Source organism: Struthio camelus, chromosome 1 (genome assembly GCF_040807025.1).
Source record: "Struthio camelus isolate bStrCam1 chromosome 1, bStrCam1.hap1, whole genome shotgun sequence".
NCBI classification, from domain to species: Eukaryota; Metazoa; Chordata; class Aves; order Struthioniformes; family Struthionidae; genus Struthio; species Struthio camelus.
In genome coordinates this window covers 100,548,024-100,572,095 of record NC_090942.1, presented here as the reverse complement: position 1 = coordinate 100,572,095, position 24,072 = coordinate 100,548,024, and the positions used below count along the sequence as shown (strand labels likewise).

General features: G+C 39.4%; 1 long non-coding RNA gene across 11 annotated transcripts in view; it reads right to left on the bottom strand.

The window, feature by feature from the left end:
- Positions 1-24,072, bottom strand: part of LOC104144224 (uncharacterized) — a 369,710-nt gene that overhangs the window by 300,156 nt on the left and 45,482 nt on the right. Inside the window, exon 3 of one of the 11 annotated variants that reach the window (XR_011134587.1) lies at positions 1,888-1,992. The exons of the other annotated variants lie outside the window; for them this stretch is intronic. This is a non-coding gene — a long non-coding RNA (uncharacterized lncRNA). The remainder of the gene's footprint in view (positions 1-1,887; positions 1,993-24,072) is intronic. 11 annotated transcript variants of the gene reach the window in all.

Below are 24,072 nucleotides of genomic sequence, written 5' to 3'. Positions count from 1 at the left end.
AGTCATCTTTGGAATATATGCCGCAAGGTTCCTCAGGGGTCTATCCTAAGTACAGGACTATTCCATGTTTTCATGAATAACCTGGATGGTGAAACACGGTAAGATTAATAATTTTGCAGTTCTATCAAGCTGGGAGTGATTGAAGGAGGACAGAAATAGAACTCAAAGTGATTTTGAAAAAAAGCTAGGCCTGAAAAAACAAGGATGCAATTCAATTGGGAAAGTGCAAGTCAACATGCTGAGGCAAAGAAAATCAGCTAGACAAAAGCAGAGTGGGAATAACTGGGTAAACAGGGGACTAGAATTCCAAATTAAAGGATCTCAAGCTCAAGATGGCTCAAAATTCTTAACACCCCCTCTCATAATCCCATAAATTGGCCAAAACAAACTAAACCTCAAAGCAAGCCACACTGGGCAGACCAGTAGTCATCCCTACCTCCTCAGTTATATTTTAAGGCATTAGTTGTCAACGTAATCAGGCAAACAACATCCTTTAAGTTAGAGCCCTTGGTTGTGAAACATCTAGAGAGATCAAAATACAGTTGTATTTGGCCTCTTCAGGAAGGTAACACATAGGAGGTTTTTGAAAGAGATAGCCTCCTAATGATCAAAGGGTGATTGGTCTTTAATCACCACAGACATGCAGTGAGGAAAGAGAAAGCTCCAAGCTATTTAGTAGGAACAAGGAAATAATGGCCAGCATAGACAAATACTTAAGTGACTCTCTCTGGGACCTGGATCTACTATAAGATGGCTAGGCATGTGATAAAAAGATAGGAGAGTGTGTTTTGTTTGTTTTCTTCCATCTGTGTTAAAATAAATTTAAGAATACTAACATTTTTGCTTCTTCACTTTCTAGATTAAAACAAGCTATCGTAAGAAAAGCAACCTGACATGTATGCAGATTTCATCTGCATGGTGACACAATTCAAGCAATGAACTAGGATTCCCAGTAAATAGGAATTAAGGATAGAGTCATGACCCATTCATCTCACTATGTGGGTGTTTTGAGATCAGCACCAGATGTCATCTTTCTTGGCTGCTTCCACACGTCAACACATGACATACTAAAGGCTAGCTTAGCTTTAACCCCCTCCCTCTCACGCTGCTTGCTCCCCAGAAAAGCAACCCATAGAATAAGCTTGTACTAAATCTTGCTCTTCGCAAAATGAGCGGGTAAAACTTTAAGCATTAATCACTGACATTTAAATTCCTTCTCTCATCTTACAGATACCATGGATTTACAAGGAGACTCTAAATCACCTTGCCAAACCCTGGTTGCAATGTACAATCTGGCTCGTATACCAGAGACTGGCTGGGATGGACAACCCTTCCCCCACCCAATTCCAGGTTCTGACCTACCCTCCTCCTCCCCCTTATTACTATAGTGGTAAGGAGCTTTTTCTTCTTCTTTCTTCAGTTCACACTACTGTAAAACAGCTTTGGCAACACTGTATGTTGTTGCTTCATTTTCCCCATAAGCAAATGCCAAGAAATAAAGTCACTAATTTTCAGAAGTCTGGATTTAAAAATCACAATTGTCACCTCCTCAGAAAGGATTATTGTTCCTGTAATCAGTGCCAAGCGATTTCTAAGTACATTAGTACAGGGGCTCGTTGGGATTCATATGTAGAAGTAATGCAATGTTTAATAATTTAGTTAGAGAAGCCTGTCATCTCTGCAAATGTTTCCTGAAGTCCTTGATTGTTAACATTAATGCTGTTGAAATTAATCATGAACGGTCTTGAGGGTTTTGCTGGGATAAATACGACCTGTTTAAGCAGACAAATTACTCCCCAAAAGCACAAATTTCAGTCAGTGCTTGCTTCCCCCCCTCCCCCCCCCGCCCACTACAGATGTTTGTCTTGGCACTGATCAACCACTCACCATTTTCTGCCTACTTTGGTGATCTGGAGTATCAGCTCTGTGCTTTGGCAGAGGCACAAACGTACAGCATTGGAAGTTCACCAGGAGTCACAGAACTGTTACCTGCTTTGGAAAACCAGACAGAGTAGTCACATTCATCTGTCACGCTAACCAACAGTTGAAGTTATTCCACTACGGTGGGATGCTGACTTGAACATATGCCACCTCAGCTGAGCAGAACGCTAATCCCATCCGATAGCTGGTGCTAACTTTCTTTGAGCAAAGAGCATGCCCATCTGAATAAACTCAGCAAGCTCATATAATTAAAGGTGACCACATGCTTACGTCTTTTCAGGATTAGGGCTACTGTAAACACATGCTCATCCAAGCTCATATTTCTGACTCTCTAGACACAAGAAGTATAACTTATATGCATACATTTGTGGGCAAAAGAGTGAGAGTTATTAAAGTTCATCATTCTCCTACAAACCACCACTCACTCTTTAAGCTGAATTTTATTACAGACATTAGTCAAGTCAAATGGTAAAAAGAATGATATAAGACAGCTGTTTGGCTAGATCTTAATATTACACAGGGGGGGAAAAAAGCTGATTCCTTAAGAACACTAGTGTTTAATGACATCATAGCCATGACTAGCAATTCTTTTTTGAATAACAATCCCAACTCTTCTCCTCTTTCAAGTCCCAAGCACAGTTCTTTAAATTTTAATGGAGGAAGCATCAGACAAAACATTTAGATTAATAAGCACATCTAAAATATCATCAAGACACTGAAGGAAACTGGACGGTAAACTGATCCGTTGGAAAACGGTCATTATTCAACTGACTGGCACACACAAAGATACCCAAACATTAGTTGGACCTTCAGTTCTTAGAAACTGATACATTTTACCCCTTAATCAAATATCTTCTGGCAGCTTACACTAAGAAACTGACATCCACAGTATATTCACAGGACTGTAACTCAGTCACCCAAACAAGGCACTGAGCTGGGTCATTAACAGGTCTGCATGCCCTTTTAGATGTTATGCTAACAAGCTAACAGTCCTTTTGTATTTTACAACAAGCAAAAAATGATGCTGCTTTATTTGTAGAAACAACAAAAGCACAGTTGCAAATATAAACCAGAATATTTGAAGGAAACAAATAGTCTCTTTAAATGTCTTCCCCAGCTTATCAGTTTATAGATGTCACATTCAACCCGTTGTCAATTACTAAGGCCAGACTGTGTCCAGAAGAAAGTCAGGGAGCTGTTAATTAAAAGTGAAACTACAAAGGGATTTGACAGATGATCTCTAGTGAATCATTCTGTTGCCGTTTATTACCTTAATTTACCTAGCAGTTCACCCTTCCTTAGAGGACCAACAGGAAGGAATACATACATGCATCTTGAAGGTTTCATTTCATGCTTTGGTGTCTGAGGTTGAACTCCTGGATGGTACTTCAAGGTCAGTTGTCAGCATTGTGCACAAGTGTTTATATGTCAAACATATTGCAGAGGGGCTGTGTAAGCATTTCAAGCCAAAGCATCATAGTGACATTTTCCAGAGCCCCACATTAAAGCTCTAGGGCATCTTCAGCTGCAATAACAGTTCATGATTTTGAATTCTTCTCAATGGCCCAGTCCAGTTTACCCTGACATTCGTATTAAAAATCTTTGGCTTCAAGCGAAATAGGAACAAGCCATTAGCTTCTGGTATTATTGCCATAGGAGTGAATCACAGCGACAGAGGGGAAACATCATTTTGTCTCGCTGCTGGTCTATTCTCTCCTTACATATGCTGCTGACATGCTGCTCGCTTGCCACGAGTTAGTCATTATGAGAAACTTCCACCCAAACTTAACGAACAAAACAAGAGATTTGCTGTCACCCCAAACTTCAGCTGTCTCAGGAATCAGTACATTTTCCAATAGAAATATTTGGGTATTATTGATTATAGAATAACAAATTACCACAATTGTTGCACATGAAATTCCTGCAAACAGTAAGTATTGTTTTAAGATTGTATCCCTCACAGCTAAAACCAGCAGTTTAACTGCTGTAGTCACTGAGTTTCCCAAGAAGGCTCTTAAAGCTAATCCTTCTCTAAATATTTAAATATATGCTTTCCATTGCAACTCAACACACATAGAGCTATAGAAATTCAGTATTTCAACACTATTCAGTATTTAGCTTTGTTGGAAACTTATTTGGAATTGTATACCACACAGTGCCCCAATAACCATTTCATTTTAACTTCATCAGCCGTTACGCTCATTCGGCAGCATGCACTTTGTAGGCAGCTATTGCAGAGCTTGGTGCTTGGAACCAAATAACTGTGATATACTTTAATAATGCAGTGTGTCCTGCTGCTTACACACTCAGCAAGATATTCAAATATATATGAATGTAAAGAGCAGAAATGGGCACAGCAGCTTGGATAAAACAGAAGTAACTTTAGTTCTGGTGTTTGGCCTTAGATGGGGAACCACACCTCTGAAATTCAAATACATTCAATTAATCACTTTTGTCTCAGCAAATATGGCTCACTTCCACTTGAACCAGCAGGTATAAAGGTGCATGAAGGGGGAAATGAAACTGCCAAATGAGAGAGTCTGCACACATAGGATTATGTCCCAGTTGCCACTCTGCCTGCTTTGTGGTTCTGTGCTCTTTAACCAAGCTGGCACGTTTGCTATCACAGAAGCTGCAATATCTACCTCAGTAATTCAAGGGAGCATGACTAAATGATTAGCCGCAGTACTTCAAATAAAATAAGAGAGCCTAAACACAGAAACCTAGCTGCACAAAGACTTATCCATCAGAAGAGTTAATAATCCAGTCACTATGATTCTATGACAGAGGAGACAAGTTCACATAAAACAAGAATATATCTCTTGATGACGCACTATACAAACATAACATTACACTCATTCATTAGTCACATCTGTAAGATTCCTCGTGTCAGTATGAGAGTTCATGGCTTGCCAACAATAGACCAAAAGGTCTCCCTTTCTGAGTCCTAGACACATGCACACACTCAGAGTTGAGCAATTCACCCAGTCATGTTTCTCATTAATTTCATTTTAAAATTGGCTCATGAGAAAAAATTCTGGAGAGGAATGCAAGAGCTACAGCTGTGAGGAATGTCCTAAAAGTCATGATAAATTCATAGGCTATATTCACAACCTAATGATGGGAAACAAAACAACTCTTCTCCTTTAGGCAAGGGATAGCAGACAAGACAAGTACCTGTACTGTGTGTGTGTATAAGTGTATTTCTAGAAATATTTAAAAATAGAACATGAGAAATGAACAAAAATGCATAGGCAATTATATACAACACCATTAAAATATTTTTCTATGTAAAGGGTGAATAACAAGTCAACAACACTCTGAAATGAACTTCACAGACCTGAAATTGATGTTAACAATGTGAGATTCCAGGCAGCAATGCAATTTACACCAGCTGAGAATCTAATCTACTGCACTTTAAATTCTGAAATCGAAGAAACTTAGTATAGGCCTCAATTAAGACCCTCAAGATTTACCACATAGCCTGTAATCCGGTAATTGAATGCATAACCCAAAGGCTTATGCCTACTCAACCATAAGTGAAAACCTGGAGGTGAAACTCACTGTAAATCATTACTTTTGTCCTATAAATTCTAAGAATTTTCATGACTTGGAATGTAAATTCGAAATAACTGTTAAAAGAAAAAGCAGAATTAACACTTCCAGAAATATTCTGAAACAAACTATTTTAAGATTTCAGAATTGAACCAATTTTGTCAAATCAGAGAAAACTAATTTTGACCTAACTTAACATAGAATTTTTTCCACCTGATGTACTGCAGGATGTAAGGAAATTGCAGTCTGATATTATTTGCGCATTCCTTCTGTCTGACTCAGAGTCCCTAGGCAGACTATATATGGCCTTGGTGTATACATACTAGGACAAAGTAGCCCCAGTCAAAGGTAAGATACAATGCATAATGGATATTGCAGTTTAGAGAAAAGCCTAATCCAGGACAAGATAAGCACACAAGATAACCGAACTCCTGCCATGTGGTGCAGCCCTACTGATCTAACACTCAGTTAATTTGGCCACTAGTTTGGGACCAAACTGCTTTTCTGTGGTTTGTGAAGCCAAGGATTTAGATTTCAGTCAGATCAAAGTACTTCTTTTCAATTTTCACAGCACAAAATTGGAGAAAATGATTGCTAAATAGCTCCAGCTGTAAATTTTCATTTTGCAAAAGCTGTAAAAAAAAAATTTCCATCCAGCTCCAAACTGAAGTTATAGTATTTAATTCTACAATAATTCCAAAACATGAGGTAAATGGAGCAGTTAATATAAAAATTTATTCTGAAGGAGATAAAAACGTACCAAGGCTCCTCAGAGGGCAAACTAAATAAAAAACACACACAAAGGCCTCTCTGTCATTTTAAATTGTCATTTTCTTCTAAAAGGAACAGTCTTAAGCATATTAAAGTTTAAATGGTAATTATTGTTACAAAAAGAATATATACTTAATTTTGTACCACATCTAAATCCCACTGGATCTTTTACAGTGACTTAACGGGGTGTAATTGAAGCTCTTCAACAAGACCTTTATCATTAAAATGATGCTGTTCAAGATTTGTTACTATCGAAGCTTACTGTAAGATCTGGCCCAAGTTTCTGCCATGCAAAACCCTTCAGCGTGTACTGTAGTTCCTGCTGTTGTATGTGGCCTAGAGGCTAGGAAAGGGAGAACACCAGCAAAGTGTACATATGCCATAATCAGCGTATCTGGCAGAGGGGGCAAAGACTGGGAAGTCTGGGTCTCATTCTGACTCTCACTGGCTTTGGGCCAATCAATTCATTGCTTTGGACTTGCATCAACGGGAATGGAGAGGAAGTATGGATCTCCTCCACCTTAAGCTCTGTATTAGCAGTAGTCAGTATGTGATTGTACAACATTCAGCAGCTTCCGCAAGCTTTTGTGTTCTTGACAATTTTCATTTGCCTTTGCTCCAGGGCAATCCCACTTGATTATGCCCCACTTTCACTATAAGTTCTCAGTAAACTTATATACTAACTGGGGTGTTTGCTGAGACAGTCGGGAATGTATCTGTTGACTAAAAGGGTCGTGGCTCCCAGTTTCTCTCTCCTGGCATGTTACAATTCCCCATGTGCCGTTCACAGCACACTGGGATCTGGCCCTATTTACACGTGAAAACGGTCTGGGTTGTGATCCCTGAACTATTCTTTCTTCCTCTTGACAGTTGCCTTGCAAAATGAGAGACATCAAACTCAAGGTCAAGGCCTCAAAGTGCTGCACTAATGGTAAGTATACAGAGTGCTGCAAATTCTAGCTCACTTCCATCTTTCTGACACATCTATAATATTCCTCAAGAAATTAATAAGCCTGAGTTATAGCTCCTGCATGTGTTTGTAGAGACTATAACCACAACTTATTTAATAGCAGTTTGTTGAGACTGTATAAATTATAAAGACTAAATGATTAATCAGAGAACAAAAACAGATAAACAGTAACAGCAGCAGTTCAATGATGATCTGCATTCCTACTATGAATAGCTCAATCAGAAAGTGCTTGTGGAAAATATTGGCTGAACAATTCCAAATTACTAATACATTTGTAAGGGTATACAAAAAAAAAGGAAATGGAGTCAATCTGCTGTATCATTTGCAGCTAAAAATTTGACCTTTTCTATCAAAAGCTAAAGATTTCTTGCTCTTTATTCAAGAGCTCCACTTTGAAAAAGAGCATTGGGGGGTACAGATTTCCGTAAAAACTGAATTAAATCTTCAGCAGAGAAACAGTATATAGAGGGGAAAAAAGTTAGATTAAATATTGTAACAGAAGTTTTAGACATGACTCAGTGCTGACTGAAGACAAATGAATGACCCATCTTGGTAATACGGGCACCTCTTTTTCTTTGTAACTTCAGTTGGAACTAATCCATTTGATGCAGTTATGTAACCGAAAGCTTACTTTCCCAAAGTATTTGGTGTATACTCCAAATTCCTGAACCTCTAATAGATTTGTGAAGTGTTTTCAGCCTTGGCTATCTTTCTAACCATTCCTGAGTTTGTTTGCTGTGGTAATTTGTATGCAGTACAAAGAAAAAGCACTGCTGCTCTTGAAGTGGCATCCAGACAAAAGCAGAGGTCAGAAATTATTGGTAAATATGATGGCACTGCATAAAGCATCACTATGAGAGAAGCTGTGAAGTGACAGAAAAACAACCATATACAACATTCAGCAAGAGAGTGCCCTAAAAAGGACAAGAGAGGAATTTATCTTGGTAAAAACATGGAGTGAGAAGAATATAAAATAAATATCCATGAACTACCACTGATTACAGAATCTGGACCTTGGAAAATAACCTATCTGAGAACTACAGTGCATCAGAGCGTGACTTGCTGCTAAAGTTTACAGTCAATATTTACAAATTAATCATATAAATCAGTCCACCTTTATTAATAAAACAGATATTTATATCCAAAGTGTAAAGTACTGACTTTTGAACCATCTGTATGACTTAGAAGTCAGTAACGCTACTTATACGTCAAATACATGATCTATCCATTATTTCCTACAGTTATAAATCAGTCTTATTCACAAAGCAGTTGCCTGACTGGGAAATCATTTTCTTAATTAATAAATTAGGCACCACCAGATAAAGTAATTAATGAGTCATAAATCTTTTGACCAGTAGACATGTTTTATAAAATCAGAAATTCAGTATATGCTAAGTGTTCTTAAAAGCTCAATTACAAACAATTTAGCTGACCAACACCAATACAGAATCCCCTAACATACATAATCGTCAAACTATTGCTGTAAGAATTTTTGTTGTTGTTGTTTTAAGCTAAACCCTCACTGCAGCCCTTGTTCTTTTTGCCACAGTGTAAGACGATAGAAGCTTGTTTAGTGAAAACTAGAAAGTAATTTAATCCTTTAGGGGTTGGTGAACTGGGGAAACTGAAGAAGGAAGGAAGAGTTCTTATTCCTACTTTCTATAAATTAAAAGTCAAAACACAGAGAAATCTCCACTACCTCATTCTTAAACCTCTTGGGGATATAATTTACTTTTTTTCCCCCCCCTCAGCTGTTTTATTACATATATTTGAACTTTTTTTAATTGTCATTGTGAACCTGGTATGTCACTAGAAGTCATTTCATGACTGCTGCAATATGAAACTCATTTGTATCAGTAAGAAATAAAAGGAGTGAATACATTTCAGTAGGGATAAGGGAGGGTATGGTGTGATGAACTGAACCTTTATGAGGTTCTTTTAGCAAACAGCTGAAAACAAGTTGTTAAATTGAGAAGAGCCTCCATTATACTATATTCATTTAGTAGAATACAGTCTTTGCTGGCTGAGTGATTTCCAAATAGTTCATAAATACATCTCTGTTGGTATGTCCATAAAAACTTGTTACAAGACAGAGAAATAAACTCAAGTAAATGCCCTCTCTATATATTTATATATAAAAATATATTTATATTGTACATTACAGAACTAAATAAAAATGTCTTCACTGAAAGCTGTCAACATGAAGTTGAGATTCACAAAATTTACAAAATTTAGAAAAGATTCTCAACAGAAAAGAGATTTCTGGAAATCTAAGTGCACTGCTCTAAAAACTGAATGACTATTTTTAATAAAGAAGAAACAAACAGGAAATAGAAATTGCTTAATTTAGAAACAAAAAGGAACAATATAGTTCGAGGTAAATAATATGCTTTGATTGACTTGAAGTTATTTTCTTCTCACCCAATTTGGCCACTAAACCGGGCAACTTATTATTCCTACAGTCTTATCGTCATAGGGTTATCCTTGAAAGGGAAGGCATGCACATTGTTGCAGTTAGCGACCAGAGCTACTATGAGATAGTGGCACAGCTAGGAATCGGATTTTGCATCTTTAGAAGTTACTGCTGTAAGTGTGAATGAATGTTGGTGAGCATTAAAATAAAGCTACTCCTACAGATGTCATCTGCACAAAAGGATAGGAAGCAGCTTCTGTTGTCGGTGTTGTGCCTATTCTGCATGTAGCAGATTCCAACCATAAAAGCTAGTGCTGAATTCATATATAGATAGTGGGAGAATGGTTACACTATAAAAGAAAACATAGGAAGCAGATATCTGAGAAATAAAGGTTCATGGAAGAGCTAGCCATTAAGAACAATAAGGGTGTTTATCTCCACGTTTCTCAGATTCAAGGAAAAAAACCTGCATACTATGCAACAAGATAAGAGCTATTTCACAGCAGGCTGCAGAAAAACAAAAAGCAGACTTAAACCAGGTACCAGCTGGCAATAATAATAGTAATTAACTAATGCATTTCTCTGAAGAGGTCAGGAGTAACAGCTGAGGTAGCGTATAGAGTTTTACCTGTTATTATAGTGGCCTGAGAAGTATTTTCCATGTCAATAACCAAGATTAGAACTAGCGCAAGCTTTTGTTCACATTTTAAGTCAAACTGCTTTTATTGCTCAAAGACAAGAAAACCTATGGCCCTGCTCTGCAGTTGGCTCTGCCAGCCAAAAAGGGGACATGAAGAGATGGCAACCAGCCTCTCGGGGAATGAGGAGGACAGAAACTGGGCACACTTCCCCTCAGATTTCCTTCCTGACCAGCAGCACTGAGCAGCTTCAGCAAGGCCATAAAGTAGGGCAGAGGAGGCACATCAATAACAGAGCCACAGAAGGTATAAAAATGCTAATTTTCATCTCTTGCCATGCATTTCTAAAGGGATGACTTTGTTTAAGCTCAGTGTCATTAGCCATAGAGGCAAAGGGTGCATTGAGGAGCAATTCTGCTACGATTACAAAATTCAACCATCTCTCCCCCAGGGAGAAGGGTAAACCTTGTGTGGCCCTCATCCAAGAAGAAAAAATACACTTCTACTACTGTTGTTTACAGCTATCATCTCACTGGAGCCATTAGATGGCTGCCTGTAAGTACCTCTTTTGTCTACCTGGAAAGGCCTAGAATCACTGGAATCAAGCTGTATATGAAGCTTGTATTTCTGAGCATCATTATAGCCATGGCACAACCAGATGGACAGAAAAGAGTGAAGCTACTGTTGTATTTTGGGGGAAAGATCTTTTTCGCAGCCTGTTCTCCCTTCCCTGCTTTTAAAAATCTTTACTGGAATCCATTTTCCCTGAGGAAACTAGGGTTTTAGTAAGCAAAAACTGTCAAAATTAAAACTGAGAAGTGAACTGTTTTGATGAAATTTGCATGTACAAACTACAATAGCTATTGGAGAAAGCACAGTAGAAAATAAAACAGGACAGGAAGCAATTGGCACAAATTGAAATATAAGAGATTTCATTTAAACATAAGAAAAAGTGTTTTTACTGTAAAGGTGATCAAACACCGGAACAGGTTGCCCAGAGAGGTTGTGAGATCTCCATTCTTGGAGACATTCAAAACCCAACTAGTCCAGGGCAACCTGCTGCAGTTGACCCTCCTTTGAGGAGGGGAGTTGGACTAGATGTTCTCCAAAGGTCCCTCCCAGGCTCAACTGATCTATGATTCTATGTTAGTGATTTACAATTTTTTTTAAGTCTAATTTGAATGAAATAGTCATTAGCACATGAATAGTTTTGAAGCTGATAAAACTGTCAGATTAAAATATGGACACTTATTTACAACAACAGTATTTTCAGTAAATTCTAAGATTTCCCAGATTGCCTATTTACTCATATTGCAACATCAGTAACATTCTTTTAACATAATTGGGCATGAGTGAGTTTGTATCGGTACTTAAGAGTATATTAAATGGTATTGGTTTTGGAAAAATGCATAAGAAGCAAGTCATACAAGCATGGGCTTCTGTGTTTTCAGAGTCAGTGTGAACATGCGAGTACAATGAAGTTGCATTGTATAAAAGAATTTGTCTATTACAGAGCCACGCTTGGAAAAGATGTTAAAAAGAGTCCTACGCGTTTTACTGCCTCTCTAGACAGACATTTAAGGCTACAAGAAAATTTCAGAAGACAATGCATTTGAGTCCTGAACCAAATATCTCTGTGTATTATAAGCAGCTTCAAACTGCTCTAGGCAGGATGTGAGCTTTTGCCAAATATATAATTGCTGCTATACTTGCCTACATAGGTGTTGTACTACACCTATGTACATTAGTAGCTTCTAATTCATAGTTGTGAAGCACTCTGGAGTACCTTAAGTACAAAAGGCAACACATAAGAAACGGTTCTCTCCTAGCTAAGTGCATTACAGAAATAATGCCTTTGAGCAGCTGACCTTTTCCCAACAGATACCCTTCCACCACCTTTTCTAAGCTAGTCTAGTCCTATCCAGGCACAAATCCCACTTCTTTCTTCTTGAAGCATAAGAACCCTCTGAAGCTCTTGTTTGTACTGTGCTAATAAGAGGGGAAAGGATTCTAAGACCTTGGGAAGGAAGATCTATAAACCTTTCTGTATAGACTTTTCAGTAATAATAGGGACAAAACTACTGGAGACGTGGCCTGCCCTACTTTCCCCATGAAGCAGGTTGAACTAACCGAATCTCCAGTGTGCAGATCTAAACCCAAAGCAACTCCCACTGTGTCTCTGCAATACACAAGAAAAAGGACCCTACCACAGATCACCATTACGCTGTTCACAAATTCATCAATTCCAACCTGGCAGCAAGAGATTTTGACCCAAATAGCTCAAAAGATCTCAGCCGCAAGAAACTTACCAGTCTACTGTCATGGTGTTTCTTGCAAGTGCCACTCAAAACCGGTCCATGATAAATCTGTAGGCCAAACTTTATCTTGCTACTTTGAGACTCTAGGCACTTACAGCTCTCCATGAGACTGTAATCCTTGGTAAGTACTGAAAGATCAAGAAGTACATTCACTTAACAGGAAATCATTTCCCCCAAGAGCCAGCACAAAGCTATGGCAGTGCTTAAAGCTTCTTTTCAGAGGGTTAAATAGTACTTAGTGGTGCACCCAGAGACTGCATATTTTGCCTGCTCGTAAGTTATTTTCACCTTCACTTTAGTGGCAAGTGAAAAGTCTACAGATACTAAGAAGGAAAAGTATTGAAAGAATAGAAGTGACATTTTACCACTGTTAGTCTGGAATTTGATTATACAAGCCAATAATCATTGCAAGAACCACCTTAAGGGAATGTCTCTGCCAAAAATGAGAAAGGAGAAAACAAATGAAGGCTTTAAAAGTTTGGAAATTTACCCAGGCAATTACTGAGAAAAAGCAAAATAATGAGAATACACCCTGCAAAAATTTGGATTAGTATTTCAACCGGATTCGTTATCAAAATAAGGAAGTGCTTTCATGTGGCTCATTATTAGATATAGAATCTGACTACAAATTTTCAATCTGCATTCATGTCTGCAATTCAGAGAAAGCAAGAGGGGGGTTTCAGGTTGTTCAAGTCCTATGTTTCTACCCTGGCCCTTTTTTAGGAATAGTTTTTGTTTAAAAACATATATATATATATATATATATATATATATATATAAATAAATTCAGGGCATCTATCGGGTTGTTCAGTGGAATGACACCGTAAAACAAAATAGAAGAAAGAGTGAGAAATGGCATCTGATTTCCCAGACAGACCATAATGGTGAGTCATTAGCATAAATCAGCATGATCACAGTACTTTCCTTACACATAAAAGGCTACTTCTAGAGACGCATTATCATGTATATGATACTTTATGGCCAGATTCTGATCTCTTTCTTGGTAGTGGAAAGCATTCAATTCCACAAGCGTTTAATTCCCTTGGACAGAACAGGGCTAATAACAGAAGAAACAGTTTCTGTCCAAATGTTTGTATAGAAATTTGGCATTATCTTGTCTCATACACAGAAAAGAAGGCAGTAGTGAGAAAGTTAATTCCTCCAGAGCCTCCCAGTACAGCATTTCACTGGGCACAGAACAGAGTTTGCAGCTAGGTAGGGAGGTACTAGCAATTAGACTTTGTTATCCTCATTAATGAGAGACTTGGGGTATTCTGCACCATTTCTGTGGCCATGCTATCCTCCCACAATACAGTAACACACCAGGCTACTACCTGTATACCCACTATTATTTCTTACTTAAAAGTAGATACTTAGTGCAAGCACAGGTGAGTCCTGGAATGTACAAGTTCCAGAGGGATTCCAAGAGCAAATGCCACTGGTTGGCTGAGCAGGGATATTCTAAGAGACAGGGATATTCTCAAATAAGATGCAAATTCTATTTTGTACTAGTCTTCCCTCTTGTGTTTTATGCCAGACATCTTTCTTACTATTCTCCAAAACAACAGTTTCCTAATAGGAAACACTACAAGGATATGTCCCTAAGAATTCTGATACCGTTTGTTTCTCAGGATTGATCCAGCACCATGGAAAGATGGGCTTACTGCATGTGAGAATATAGGATAGGGCAAACAGTTTGAGGGAGAAAGCTAGAGACGTCCAAGACAGCGCTCATCATGAGAGGCAAGCTCTGTACAACTGCTGGCACGAGAAAGCGTCTATTACCACAGTCTTTGACCAGACAGAAACATTGACATATCCTGAAATCACAGAAGTGGTGGGCTTACACTACATTTTTCTCTCAAGTATTTTCTTATTTCAAAGCAATTATTTTATAATCTATCTCTGTTGCTTTCAGAATGGAGTGTCACTTGCATATCTTCCCCCAGAAGCCCAGTAAGGTGGAGCATACAACAGTGATCGGGGAACTCAGCAAACACTGTAAAATGTTATTGATGGGATTTAGAGATAGCTGAGCAATGGCACCATTATTCCCAAACAGGGTATCAGGTCAGATATCTAAACCAGTGAGCTACGCAGACCTGCTGCTAGAACAAGCAATAGCACTGGCTTAGATGATCGTAGGAACAAGTGATAGGATCCACTCGTGGGTGGTGAGCACAAAGTTTTTACCAGCTGGACTGTAATAGATACAATTGGACGCATTCAGTCATATAAATGTACTGGCCAGACTTTTACTATGTTTATCCCATCCGTTCCTAGGAGGAAGATGTCCTAGCATTTCATCAACAATGTGAAGTATAATCTAAAAAGACTATACTTCTCCAAGTTTAGATTTGCCCAAGGATGATGAGGGAAAAGAAGCCAACTTCTAACATCTCAGCCTTGATTATCAGCAAAACTATATCATGACTCTTCCACTATTACACCATTTTGTATCTGTCCATTCATCCCTAAAAACAGCATGGCTTCCAGCTGAAGCAAACTAACAGCATGTTAGGGACCTTGAAGTGTGCAGTAAATGACCACACCACAGTAATATTTGCATGCAGACAAGTATCAAGTTGGTAACAGAACACAAGGAAAATCGTATACAAAAAGAGTTCATTCTGGACTCCCACTTAAAAGATCAAGGCAGGTAGAGAAAATCTAGCAAAAATTTGCACTTCATCTATGAGAATTGTTTTCACAACTCCACATCTTAGAGGCAGATGTCAAGACTCTTCCAAACGCCTTTTGTAGTGACCACTGCCAGCTTTTCCTGTCAATGCTGTAAAAGTGCCAATTATCCCACCTGTTCAGGGAACGCAGCTTATACTTACTTACAAATTCTTCCTATACCCTTTGAAAAAATTGTTCCATGTCTTCTTTGTAGGATGCCTTGAACATTTAAAGCCTGATTTTGTTCCAGGGAAGTCAACAGGAGATTTACTTTTAAATTCAAGAGAAGCAGAATCAAGGCTTTCTGTGCCTTAGATTTCCAAAGAAATGACTGTAAAACATCCATGCCACCTGCGCCTTTGGGAATCTCACATATGTTTCTTTAAGTCTTTTTTTTCCCTCCAACTGAACTATGCTCCAATCCGCTTGATCTTCCTTTCTTCCCCACAGCCTTCGTTTCTAAAGCTGTTTTACAGTTCTGTTGCCTTTCACTGTTTTTATTTCAGTCCTTAAATTCTCACATTGAACATATATTAGTTAGAGCAAATTAAGGTCATTAAGCTAAGGGAGATTTAAACCAACAAGGTACTGTTAAGCTCAAGCCAATGCTACTGAATTTTAAAATCAAAGTAGAATGATCAAGCATATTGAATGCTTTACATAAATTACAGCAGCTGTATAAATTTTTTTTAAAAGCCTGAATTAATGGCCTGGTAAAACTCATTTGTTAATTTAAGTAACACTGGAGTTGCAGAATGATTTACCGAATATGATGATTTTTAAAGAACATAAAACACTGTGCAGACTGATTCAACAATTTGAATGAGAATCATTCATGGCCAGAGTGGTGGAAACACTGCCAAACCATTTGTGCTTTCTTTTTTTTTTTTTTTTCCATTTTATTAAAAAAATGTGATTTAGAAGTGGTGGGTGTCTCTTGGAACCAGTAATGGGAGACATACTTTTTCACTCTTATTCACTAGTTCAAACCGGTCTTAGGTCTTTAATAAGAGAAATAAATAATATCCTGAACTTTCAATGAGCTAGAGGGCTTTAAAATCATTAGTCAATTAATCTTCACAGTAAACTTAAGAGGTTTAGTAATCATTATCATCCTTTGCCTACTGAAAATAGAGACAGCAGAAATGAAAGGACTTACCAAGGTCACACGCTAACTCAGTGACAGGACAAGAGACTTCCCTAACCCCTAGCAAACATCTTTGGTCAAAGATCTAACAGTCATTCACAGGTACAAATCCTGTCTCTCCTGAGTTCAACAGAAAAGCTGACACTAGATCCAGAATAAAATGCTAAAATGCTCATTCCCAAACACAAGGCGAGAAAGATACTCTAGTCCAGCTATTCCAATTACTTGAAACAAGGAAACACTCGAGGACCCATTAACTAGTGTAAACTGTCCTAGCTATGTCGACTTGCAATGAAGCTACAGTTCGAACCAGAGCTTTCCAAATCTGTGCGTGTGTGCGTTTTACTTAAAGATATATACATACATATGGCCTTTTTTATCCTGAAGGATCTCAAAGCACTGTAACCAAAAGCCTTGGAAATAGTCGCACAAAATCTGCCAGTATAGGCTCCAGATGTAACCACAGTCCTTCCATTAGCTCCACTCAAGAGATTCTGTGTGGAGCTCATGGAAATACTAAGGTATTAGACAAGACACAAGGAATGACATTAAATTACATTAAAAATCGCATTGAAGACTCGGGGACTTACATTAATAGAGATGGGGACTGGACAGTCTGGTGAACTAATACACTCCACTGTTCAGAAAACACAACCAGTCAGAAGAATTATCGTTCACACTTCATACAAAGATAATTTATATCAGCAGGAATTTCTTCAGCAGTCAGCAATAATATGCTAAGCTGATACAACTTTTAGAAAAAGTATGATCTCCTCATTAAGGGAGACAATGGTGACATTCCACAGAAAATGATAATTCTGAAGAGTTCACAATCATTTATTTATATATTTGTGGAAATTTAATCCAGGCTGCAGATGAAGTTCCAGTTACTGTTTCTTTAAAGTATTCAAATTTCAAATGCTCACATAATTTGCTATCTCTGCTTTAGATGAGAGAAAAAAACAATTCCAAGAGAAAAAAGGAAAAAAAAAATCAACTTTTAGATTCTTATTGTCCTCAAGAAGGAATTTTTGTAAATCCATTCAATTCAAAATGACTACAGTCAGCAAGAACCGTCAAGTGAATCTGCCTGAATCTTTCTCACAAGCTGAACTCCTAAAAATAAACCAAAGGGGTATTGAAGCTTGGAAGCTAGGTTTTATTAGAAGAATACATTCAAAAAAATGCTCTTTTAACATGCATAAAACTCAGTACAGAAATATTGTAACCTAACATGCCTATCCACTATATCTTGGCAGGACAAATCCTTTTTCAGGTGTGCTGCCTCTCCAGCAACTGGTTCATCAGTTTTACTGGGTTGCAATGAACTGGGCAGGGTCCCCTTGGGAACTCTTTAAAAAAAAAAAAAAAGTCTTTCTTTCACCTCTGAAGGCCTGTTTATAACTTCTCTTGCTGTTCTTTCAGTAGTCTCACTTTTCTGCTCCTGAAACTGACTCTAATCTGGACACACCTGTTTGCAAAACAGATCCACCTTTATCTCTCTGGCTTTCACTCTTGCACCCCAGAAGCGCATTCCTTTCTTAAAGGGGCTTAGCTGATGCTAGGGAAGGAAACATTTTCCTTTTTTACTGAACGTCCCACCTGACTCCAGAGGAACAGCCACAGCAACACAAACAAGGGGCCCCACATATAACCTCCCTATGATGTTGCCCAGACATATTCTTTTTAAGGAACATAGCTTAGTAACATATAACAATGACAAAACACATACCGCCTACCACAGTGATCAGTGATAGCTTCAGTTCTGCAGTGTTGCTACTGGACTTAACTTTAATTTGCCATAGACTTTAATCAGGCTTCACATACCAGTACGTGTATAGAAGTCACACGGCCAGGTTAGCGTAAGATAGTTAAGCATAAACATCATTGTTTTGTATGATACTTCTGATTACAGGCTCGAAAGCTTTTCTGCCTGCCAGAGAAACACAGGGGAATTCCTCTAGCAACAGGCACTCAAGGTAGGATCAGAGAGCTGAAGCTGTTGTGAGTAAGATTGTTTGCACAGAAGGGTGGTGAGCTAGCAAAAAAAAAACTACACAGAATCAACTCCTCCTACTTTGTATGGGATTATTGAACTGGAACTAGGTTGTCCTACCCCTCTCAGCAGAAGGTGACTAAACCTGCAAAGTAAGCAGTTTGAACCACACAAACAAGTGTCCCTCAGGTATGATAAAAGCCTCAAGAAATTCTTAGCTGATTTGAAGCAGAAGATAGGTTTCCAAGCATACCCCCCGTTGTTTCTACACCACCAGCTGGGAAAGAATGATTTCTGCAGTAAAGGAAAGCAGAGGTGATTTCACTATTCAAGAGCATAGGCAGTGGACAGAAGCTGGAGTTGGGCAGTATGCTACCAACTTCTTGAAAAATTAGCCTGTAGCAATGTACAAAAAGGGTCAGATTCCAGTGACTTCATTCAGACCAAATAGGATGTTCCATACCTAGATTATTTGCAGGGAAGCCAACAAAAGCACCATGGATAGCACTATGGAGGCATCCACGCTCTTCCTCACAGTTCTTTGTTATGTCAGTAAGCAGGAAACATTTTTGTGTTCTGCAAGAAATACATCCTCTTCTCCCACCACTGTAACTTGAAGCAAAAGGGTCCCAACATTTACACAGCCATGTTTCATCCATAGGTTTCTGAGTATGCTATGGAAAAGTGGGTATGTATCATTGCCGGGCTATTGCCACATTATAAATCAAGCTTATACATAATAGAATCCTAGTTGCCAAACCACACTGGAGAAGCTAAATGCATTTGGATAATTTGAAGTTCAAATGTTTAGAAGTAGAGGGAATCACAGAGACTGTTCATAAAGGGAGGTTTGGATAACTGAGAACTCACTCTGTGTAATCATATATTTACCATAAACAAACGTTGCTACTAAATATACAAGGCTGCTCTATTTCACAGTAGTTCTGTAAAACCAGATGTGAAGTCAATAGCTGTGTACTACAAACATGCCTCTCCCTGACTGGAGGACGTGTCTTACCCTTCCACTTGATTAGATCTGCGAGAACAACAAATATCAAGCATCAACCAAATCAAAAAGAAGAAAGCTTGCGTTATCACTGATATTTGCTGTTAGGGATGAAATGGCTTAGAAACAAAACGCTCGTAATTGTGTTAAAAAAGAGCATAGAGGGAACGTGGAGAACTTTTCTCATTGCATGAGGTGTACTGCTTAGATTCCTCTTTTAGCCTTAGAGCTATAGGAGGGTTCAAGTCAGGAGAAAGTATAGTAATGCAATGTGAGAAAAGATCATATTTGTGACAGGAAGATGATGTGAAGTCGAGATTCTACAGCAGAAGAGAAAGTCAAACACAAGTATCCTAAATTTACTAGTTAACACTTTACTCACCTCTCTAAAGTCCACTGTAAAACATAGATATCACCATTTCCTTTAAAAAAAAAAAAAAAAAAAAAACAGAGCGAGCCCTGCTCAAACACAGGAAGAGGCCTTTGAAAAATAATCACCCTCAGGTAAGGAGTCCGTACCATGGATACTAAGTGGACAAAGATACCTGCCTGATTTCTGGGTCTAAGGCCCAGATAGATAAGCCCTTAAACATACATAGATATGAAGAATATCCGCTACACTTATTAACTGTAGAACCTTATTTTAGATAAGGCTATATTCAAAATTGACAAAAATTGCATTTAGGGTTGCTTCATTTCCACTTTACTTCAGTTAAAGAAGTGTGGCTAGCAGAAGAGTAGAGCCACATTTTGATACTTTTCTTTGTATGCAGTGTTTTCATGGACATAAACATATACAGAAGAGGTTTAGCTCCAATACATTTCTTTTTCTCCCATGCAGATGTCCCTGGCTACGTGTGACCAGGCACTTAAAACCTGCACATTTAGCAGTATGGGCTAGGTGCCCAAGTAACCATTTCCTGTAAGGAAAGGTATATGGGGGCTAGAAAGAGTTCTAGGGACTAGACCCAGTCAAGCATCACCAGCATGATCATGCTGACTTAAATGATGACATGTCAGAAAATATTATCTAAGAACTGTCCATGCTAAGCACATAAAACACCTGTATTTAAAATCAGTTAAAGGTTTAACATTTTAAAGGGGATTTTATTGCCTCCTGTGCTACACATATGTGGATGAGAGCAAACTTAGAGCCTAAACTTCAGAAAGTCTATAGAGTGAAGTTCTGTTCTCTAGCTGCCAGCTAAATGAGACATCTCTGATGGGGTGGAGATTTGTATCCCTTCTCTTTGAGATGGTTCCAGTGCTGCCAATTCTACAAATTCTATTCACTGCCCAAGCAGATAGAAAGACATTGGGATTCCGCTGTCCACAAAAAAAAAAAAAAAAAAAAAAAAAAAACAGGACTCTTGTTATTGTAATTTTTCCAGATTTTTAAGAACACAACTAAGCAACATATTTGTTTAGATACTACAATTTAGTCTCATATTTTCCTGATAGTTTGCTGTAGTCCTGTTTCATGTGGTAATCAGATTTCAACTTTACAGATTCACTGAGGCTGGTAGAGATCTCTCCTGATTGCATAGCCCAAACCCCTTGCTCAAAGAAGGGTCAGCTGGAGAAGGTTGCTTAGGACAAAATCTAACTAGATATGGAATAACCTCAAGGATGGAGACTCTACGAGCTCTCTGGGACACCTGTTCAGGTGTTCAGTCACCCTCATAGTAAAAAAGTTTTTTTCTTATGTCTAAACAGAATTTCTTGTGTATCAATTTGTGCCCGTTGCCTCTTGTCCTGACACTGGGCACCACCGAGAAGAGTCGGTCTTCTTTCCTCCCTCCCATCAGGTATTGATGCACACTCATAAGAGCTCTTCAAGCCTTCTCTTCTCCAGGCTGAAACAGTCCCAGATCTCTCAGCCTCTCCTCACGTGACAGATGCTCCAATCCCTTACTCATCTCTGCAGCCCTTCACTGGGCTCACTCTAAAGGTAGTCTCACCAGCGCCAAGTAGAAGAGAAGGATCACCTCCTTCGACCTGCTGGCAATGCTCTTCCTCATGCAGCTCCAAATACCATAGGCCTTCTTTGCCATGAGGGTGCATTGCTGGCTCACGGTCAGCGTGCTGTCCACCAGGACACCCGGGTCTTCTCCTGCAAAGCAGCTACCCAGCTGCTCAGCCCCGAGCCTCTACTCGTCCATGGGGTTATTCCTTCCCAGGGGCAGGTCTTTGCACTCCCCTTGGTTGAACTTCAGCACGCTCCGCTCTGCCCATCTCTCCAGCCTGTCAAGGTCCCCCGGAAAGGCAGCACCGCCCTCTGGGGTACTCCAGCCACTCCTCCCTGTTTTCCATCCTCAAACTTGCTGACGGTTCACTCCATCCCATCATCCAGCTCATTAATGAGGATGCTGAACAGTGTTGGCCCCAGTATCGACCCCTGAGGTACACCACTAGTGACTGGCCTAGAGCTGAACTTCATGCCACTGATCACAGCCCTTTCAGCCCAGCAATTCAGTCAGTTTTCAGTCCACCTCACTGTCCACTTTAGTCCACACTTGCCCAGTTTGTCTATGAGGATGTTATGAGAGACAGCGTCAAAAGCCTTACTAAAGTCAAGCTAAAAACAGCCACTGCCCTACCCTCATCCAACAAGCCAGTTATCTCATCATAGAAGGCTATCAGGTTGGTCAGGCACAGTTTCCCCTTCATAAAGCCATGCTAACTACTCCCGCTTACCTTATTGTCCTTCATATGTTTAGAAATGGTCTCTAGGACTATTTGCTCCATCACCTCCCCAGGAACTGAGGTGAGATTGACCAGCCTGCAGTGTTCACCCAGTTCTCCTTCTTGAAGATAGATGTGACATTTGCTTTCTTCCAGTCCTCAGGAACCTCCCTCGAACGCCATGACCTTTCAAAGATTATCAAGGATGGCCTCACAATGGCATTGACCAACTCCCTCAGTCCTCATGGATGCATCCCATCAGGTCCCATGGACTTGTGAATATTCAGGTGTTTTTAAGTGTTCCCTGGTGTGATCCTGCTCCACCAACAATAAATCCTCCTTGCTCCAGACTCTCCCACTGGTGTCAATGGCCTGGGATTCCTGAAGGTTAGACTAAACAGTAAAGACCAAGGTAAAGAAGGTATTGAGTACCTTGGCCTTTTCCATGCCCTTTGACACCAAGTCCCCTTCCCCATTCAGCACAGGGCCAACGTTTTCCCTAGTCTTCCTTCTGCTGTTGATGTGCCTGTAGAAGCCCTTCTTGTTGTCTGTCACATCCCTAAGACTCAACTCCAGGTGGGCTCTGGCTTTCCTTACCTGTCCTGTACCCATACACTTCGACAGTGTCTATATTCCTCCTAGATCACATGACTGGCCTTTCACATCTTTATATGCTTCCTTTTCATATATGAATTGGTCAGAAACAACTTGTTCATCTATGCAGGTCTCCTGAGACTTTTGCTCAACTTTCTGCATGTCAGGATGGACTCTTCTTGAGCTTGGAGGAAGCGGTCCTTGAGGGTGGGAAAGCAACCAGATCTCCCAGACCCCTTTTCTCCCCAGGACTGTATCCAGTGGAATTCTTCTAAGCAGGATCATAAACAGGCCAAAGTTTGTTCTCCTGAAGTGAAAGGTTGTGATCCCACTTTTTGCCGTGCTACTTCTCTCAGGATCCTGAACTCCACCATCAAATGGTCATTGCAGCCAAGGCTGCCCCGACCTTCACATTCCCAGTCGGCTCTTCTTCACTTGTAAATATCAGGCCCAGTGGGGTGTCTCACTTTATCAGCTCCTTGATCACCTGTGCTTGTCATCAATGCACTCCAGACACCTCCTAGATTGCTTGTGCCCTTCTGTGTTGCCCTTTCTGCAGATATTAGGGTGGTTAAAGTCCCCCACAAGGACTAGGGCCTGCAAACGTGAGGCTTCTTCCAGTTATCTGGAGAAAGCCTCACCTACTACTTCTTCCAGTTTCCACAGACTTTGTCCAAATGAAGACTGTGGGCATGTGACTTGCTTCCCAACTGCTACTTATTTTCGAATACATGAAGTCTGAAGGTGCCAAAGAAGAACGTTCTTATTTTGGATAAGCAATCACTGTATTCAATATTGAAAAGGTAAAGAAAATAATAAAGTTACTTGAACTTCTTTGGCACCTTCTATCTGTGGTTCTCAGCACACTCTCCATGCCTCACATAAAACAGACATTCCCTCCAAGTATGATTATTCACTTTTTAGGCATAGCCTAGAGAGAGTAACTTGTTACCTCCAGGGACACTGGGTACAAGATAAACTATGATTTTTTTGGATAAATAGTAGGAAGTAGCTGTTAAACTAGCCTGGGTGAAGAATTACTCTTCACTAAATACAGCACTCAAAACATGTACATTACAGACAAATAGGAAAAATTAATTTGGTGTCAGGTACGTAAAATGTCTCTCCCATCTCATCTGCCACTCTCACTTTCATTTTTAAGCAGCAGAAGCTGTCCCACTGTGGGTGGGGAAAAATAAAAACTGAATAATAAATGAGATTTCTCATAGCAAATCTTTAGCCTAAGATATGAGTATAGATGCATTCACTGATTTTGGAAAATTTGTCGTAGTTGGACTTTACGAGCCCCCAGGACACCTGCTGCTTTTAAGTACCTGAAAGATTGGCTGTTTCAGT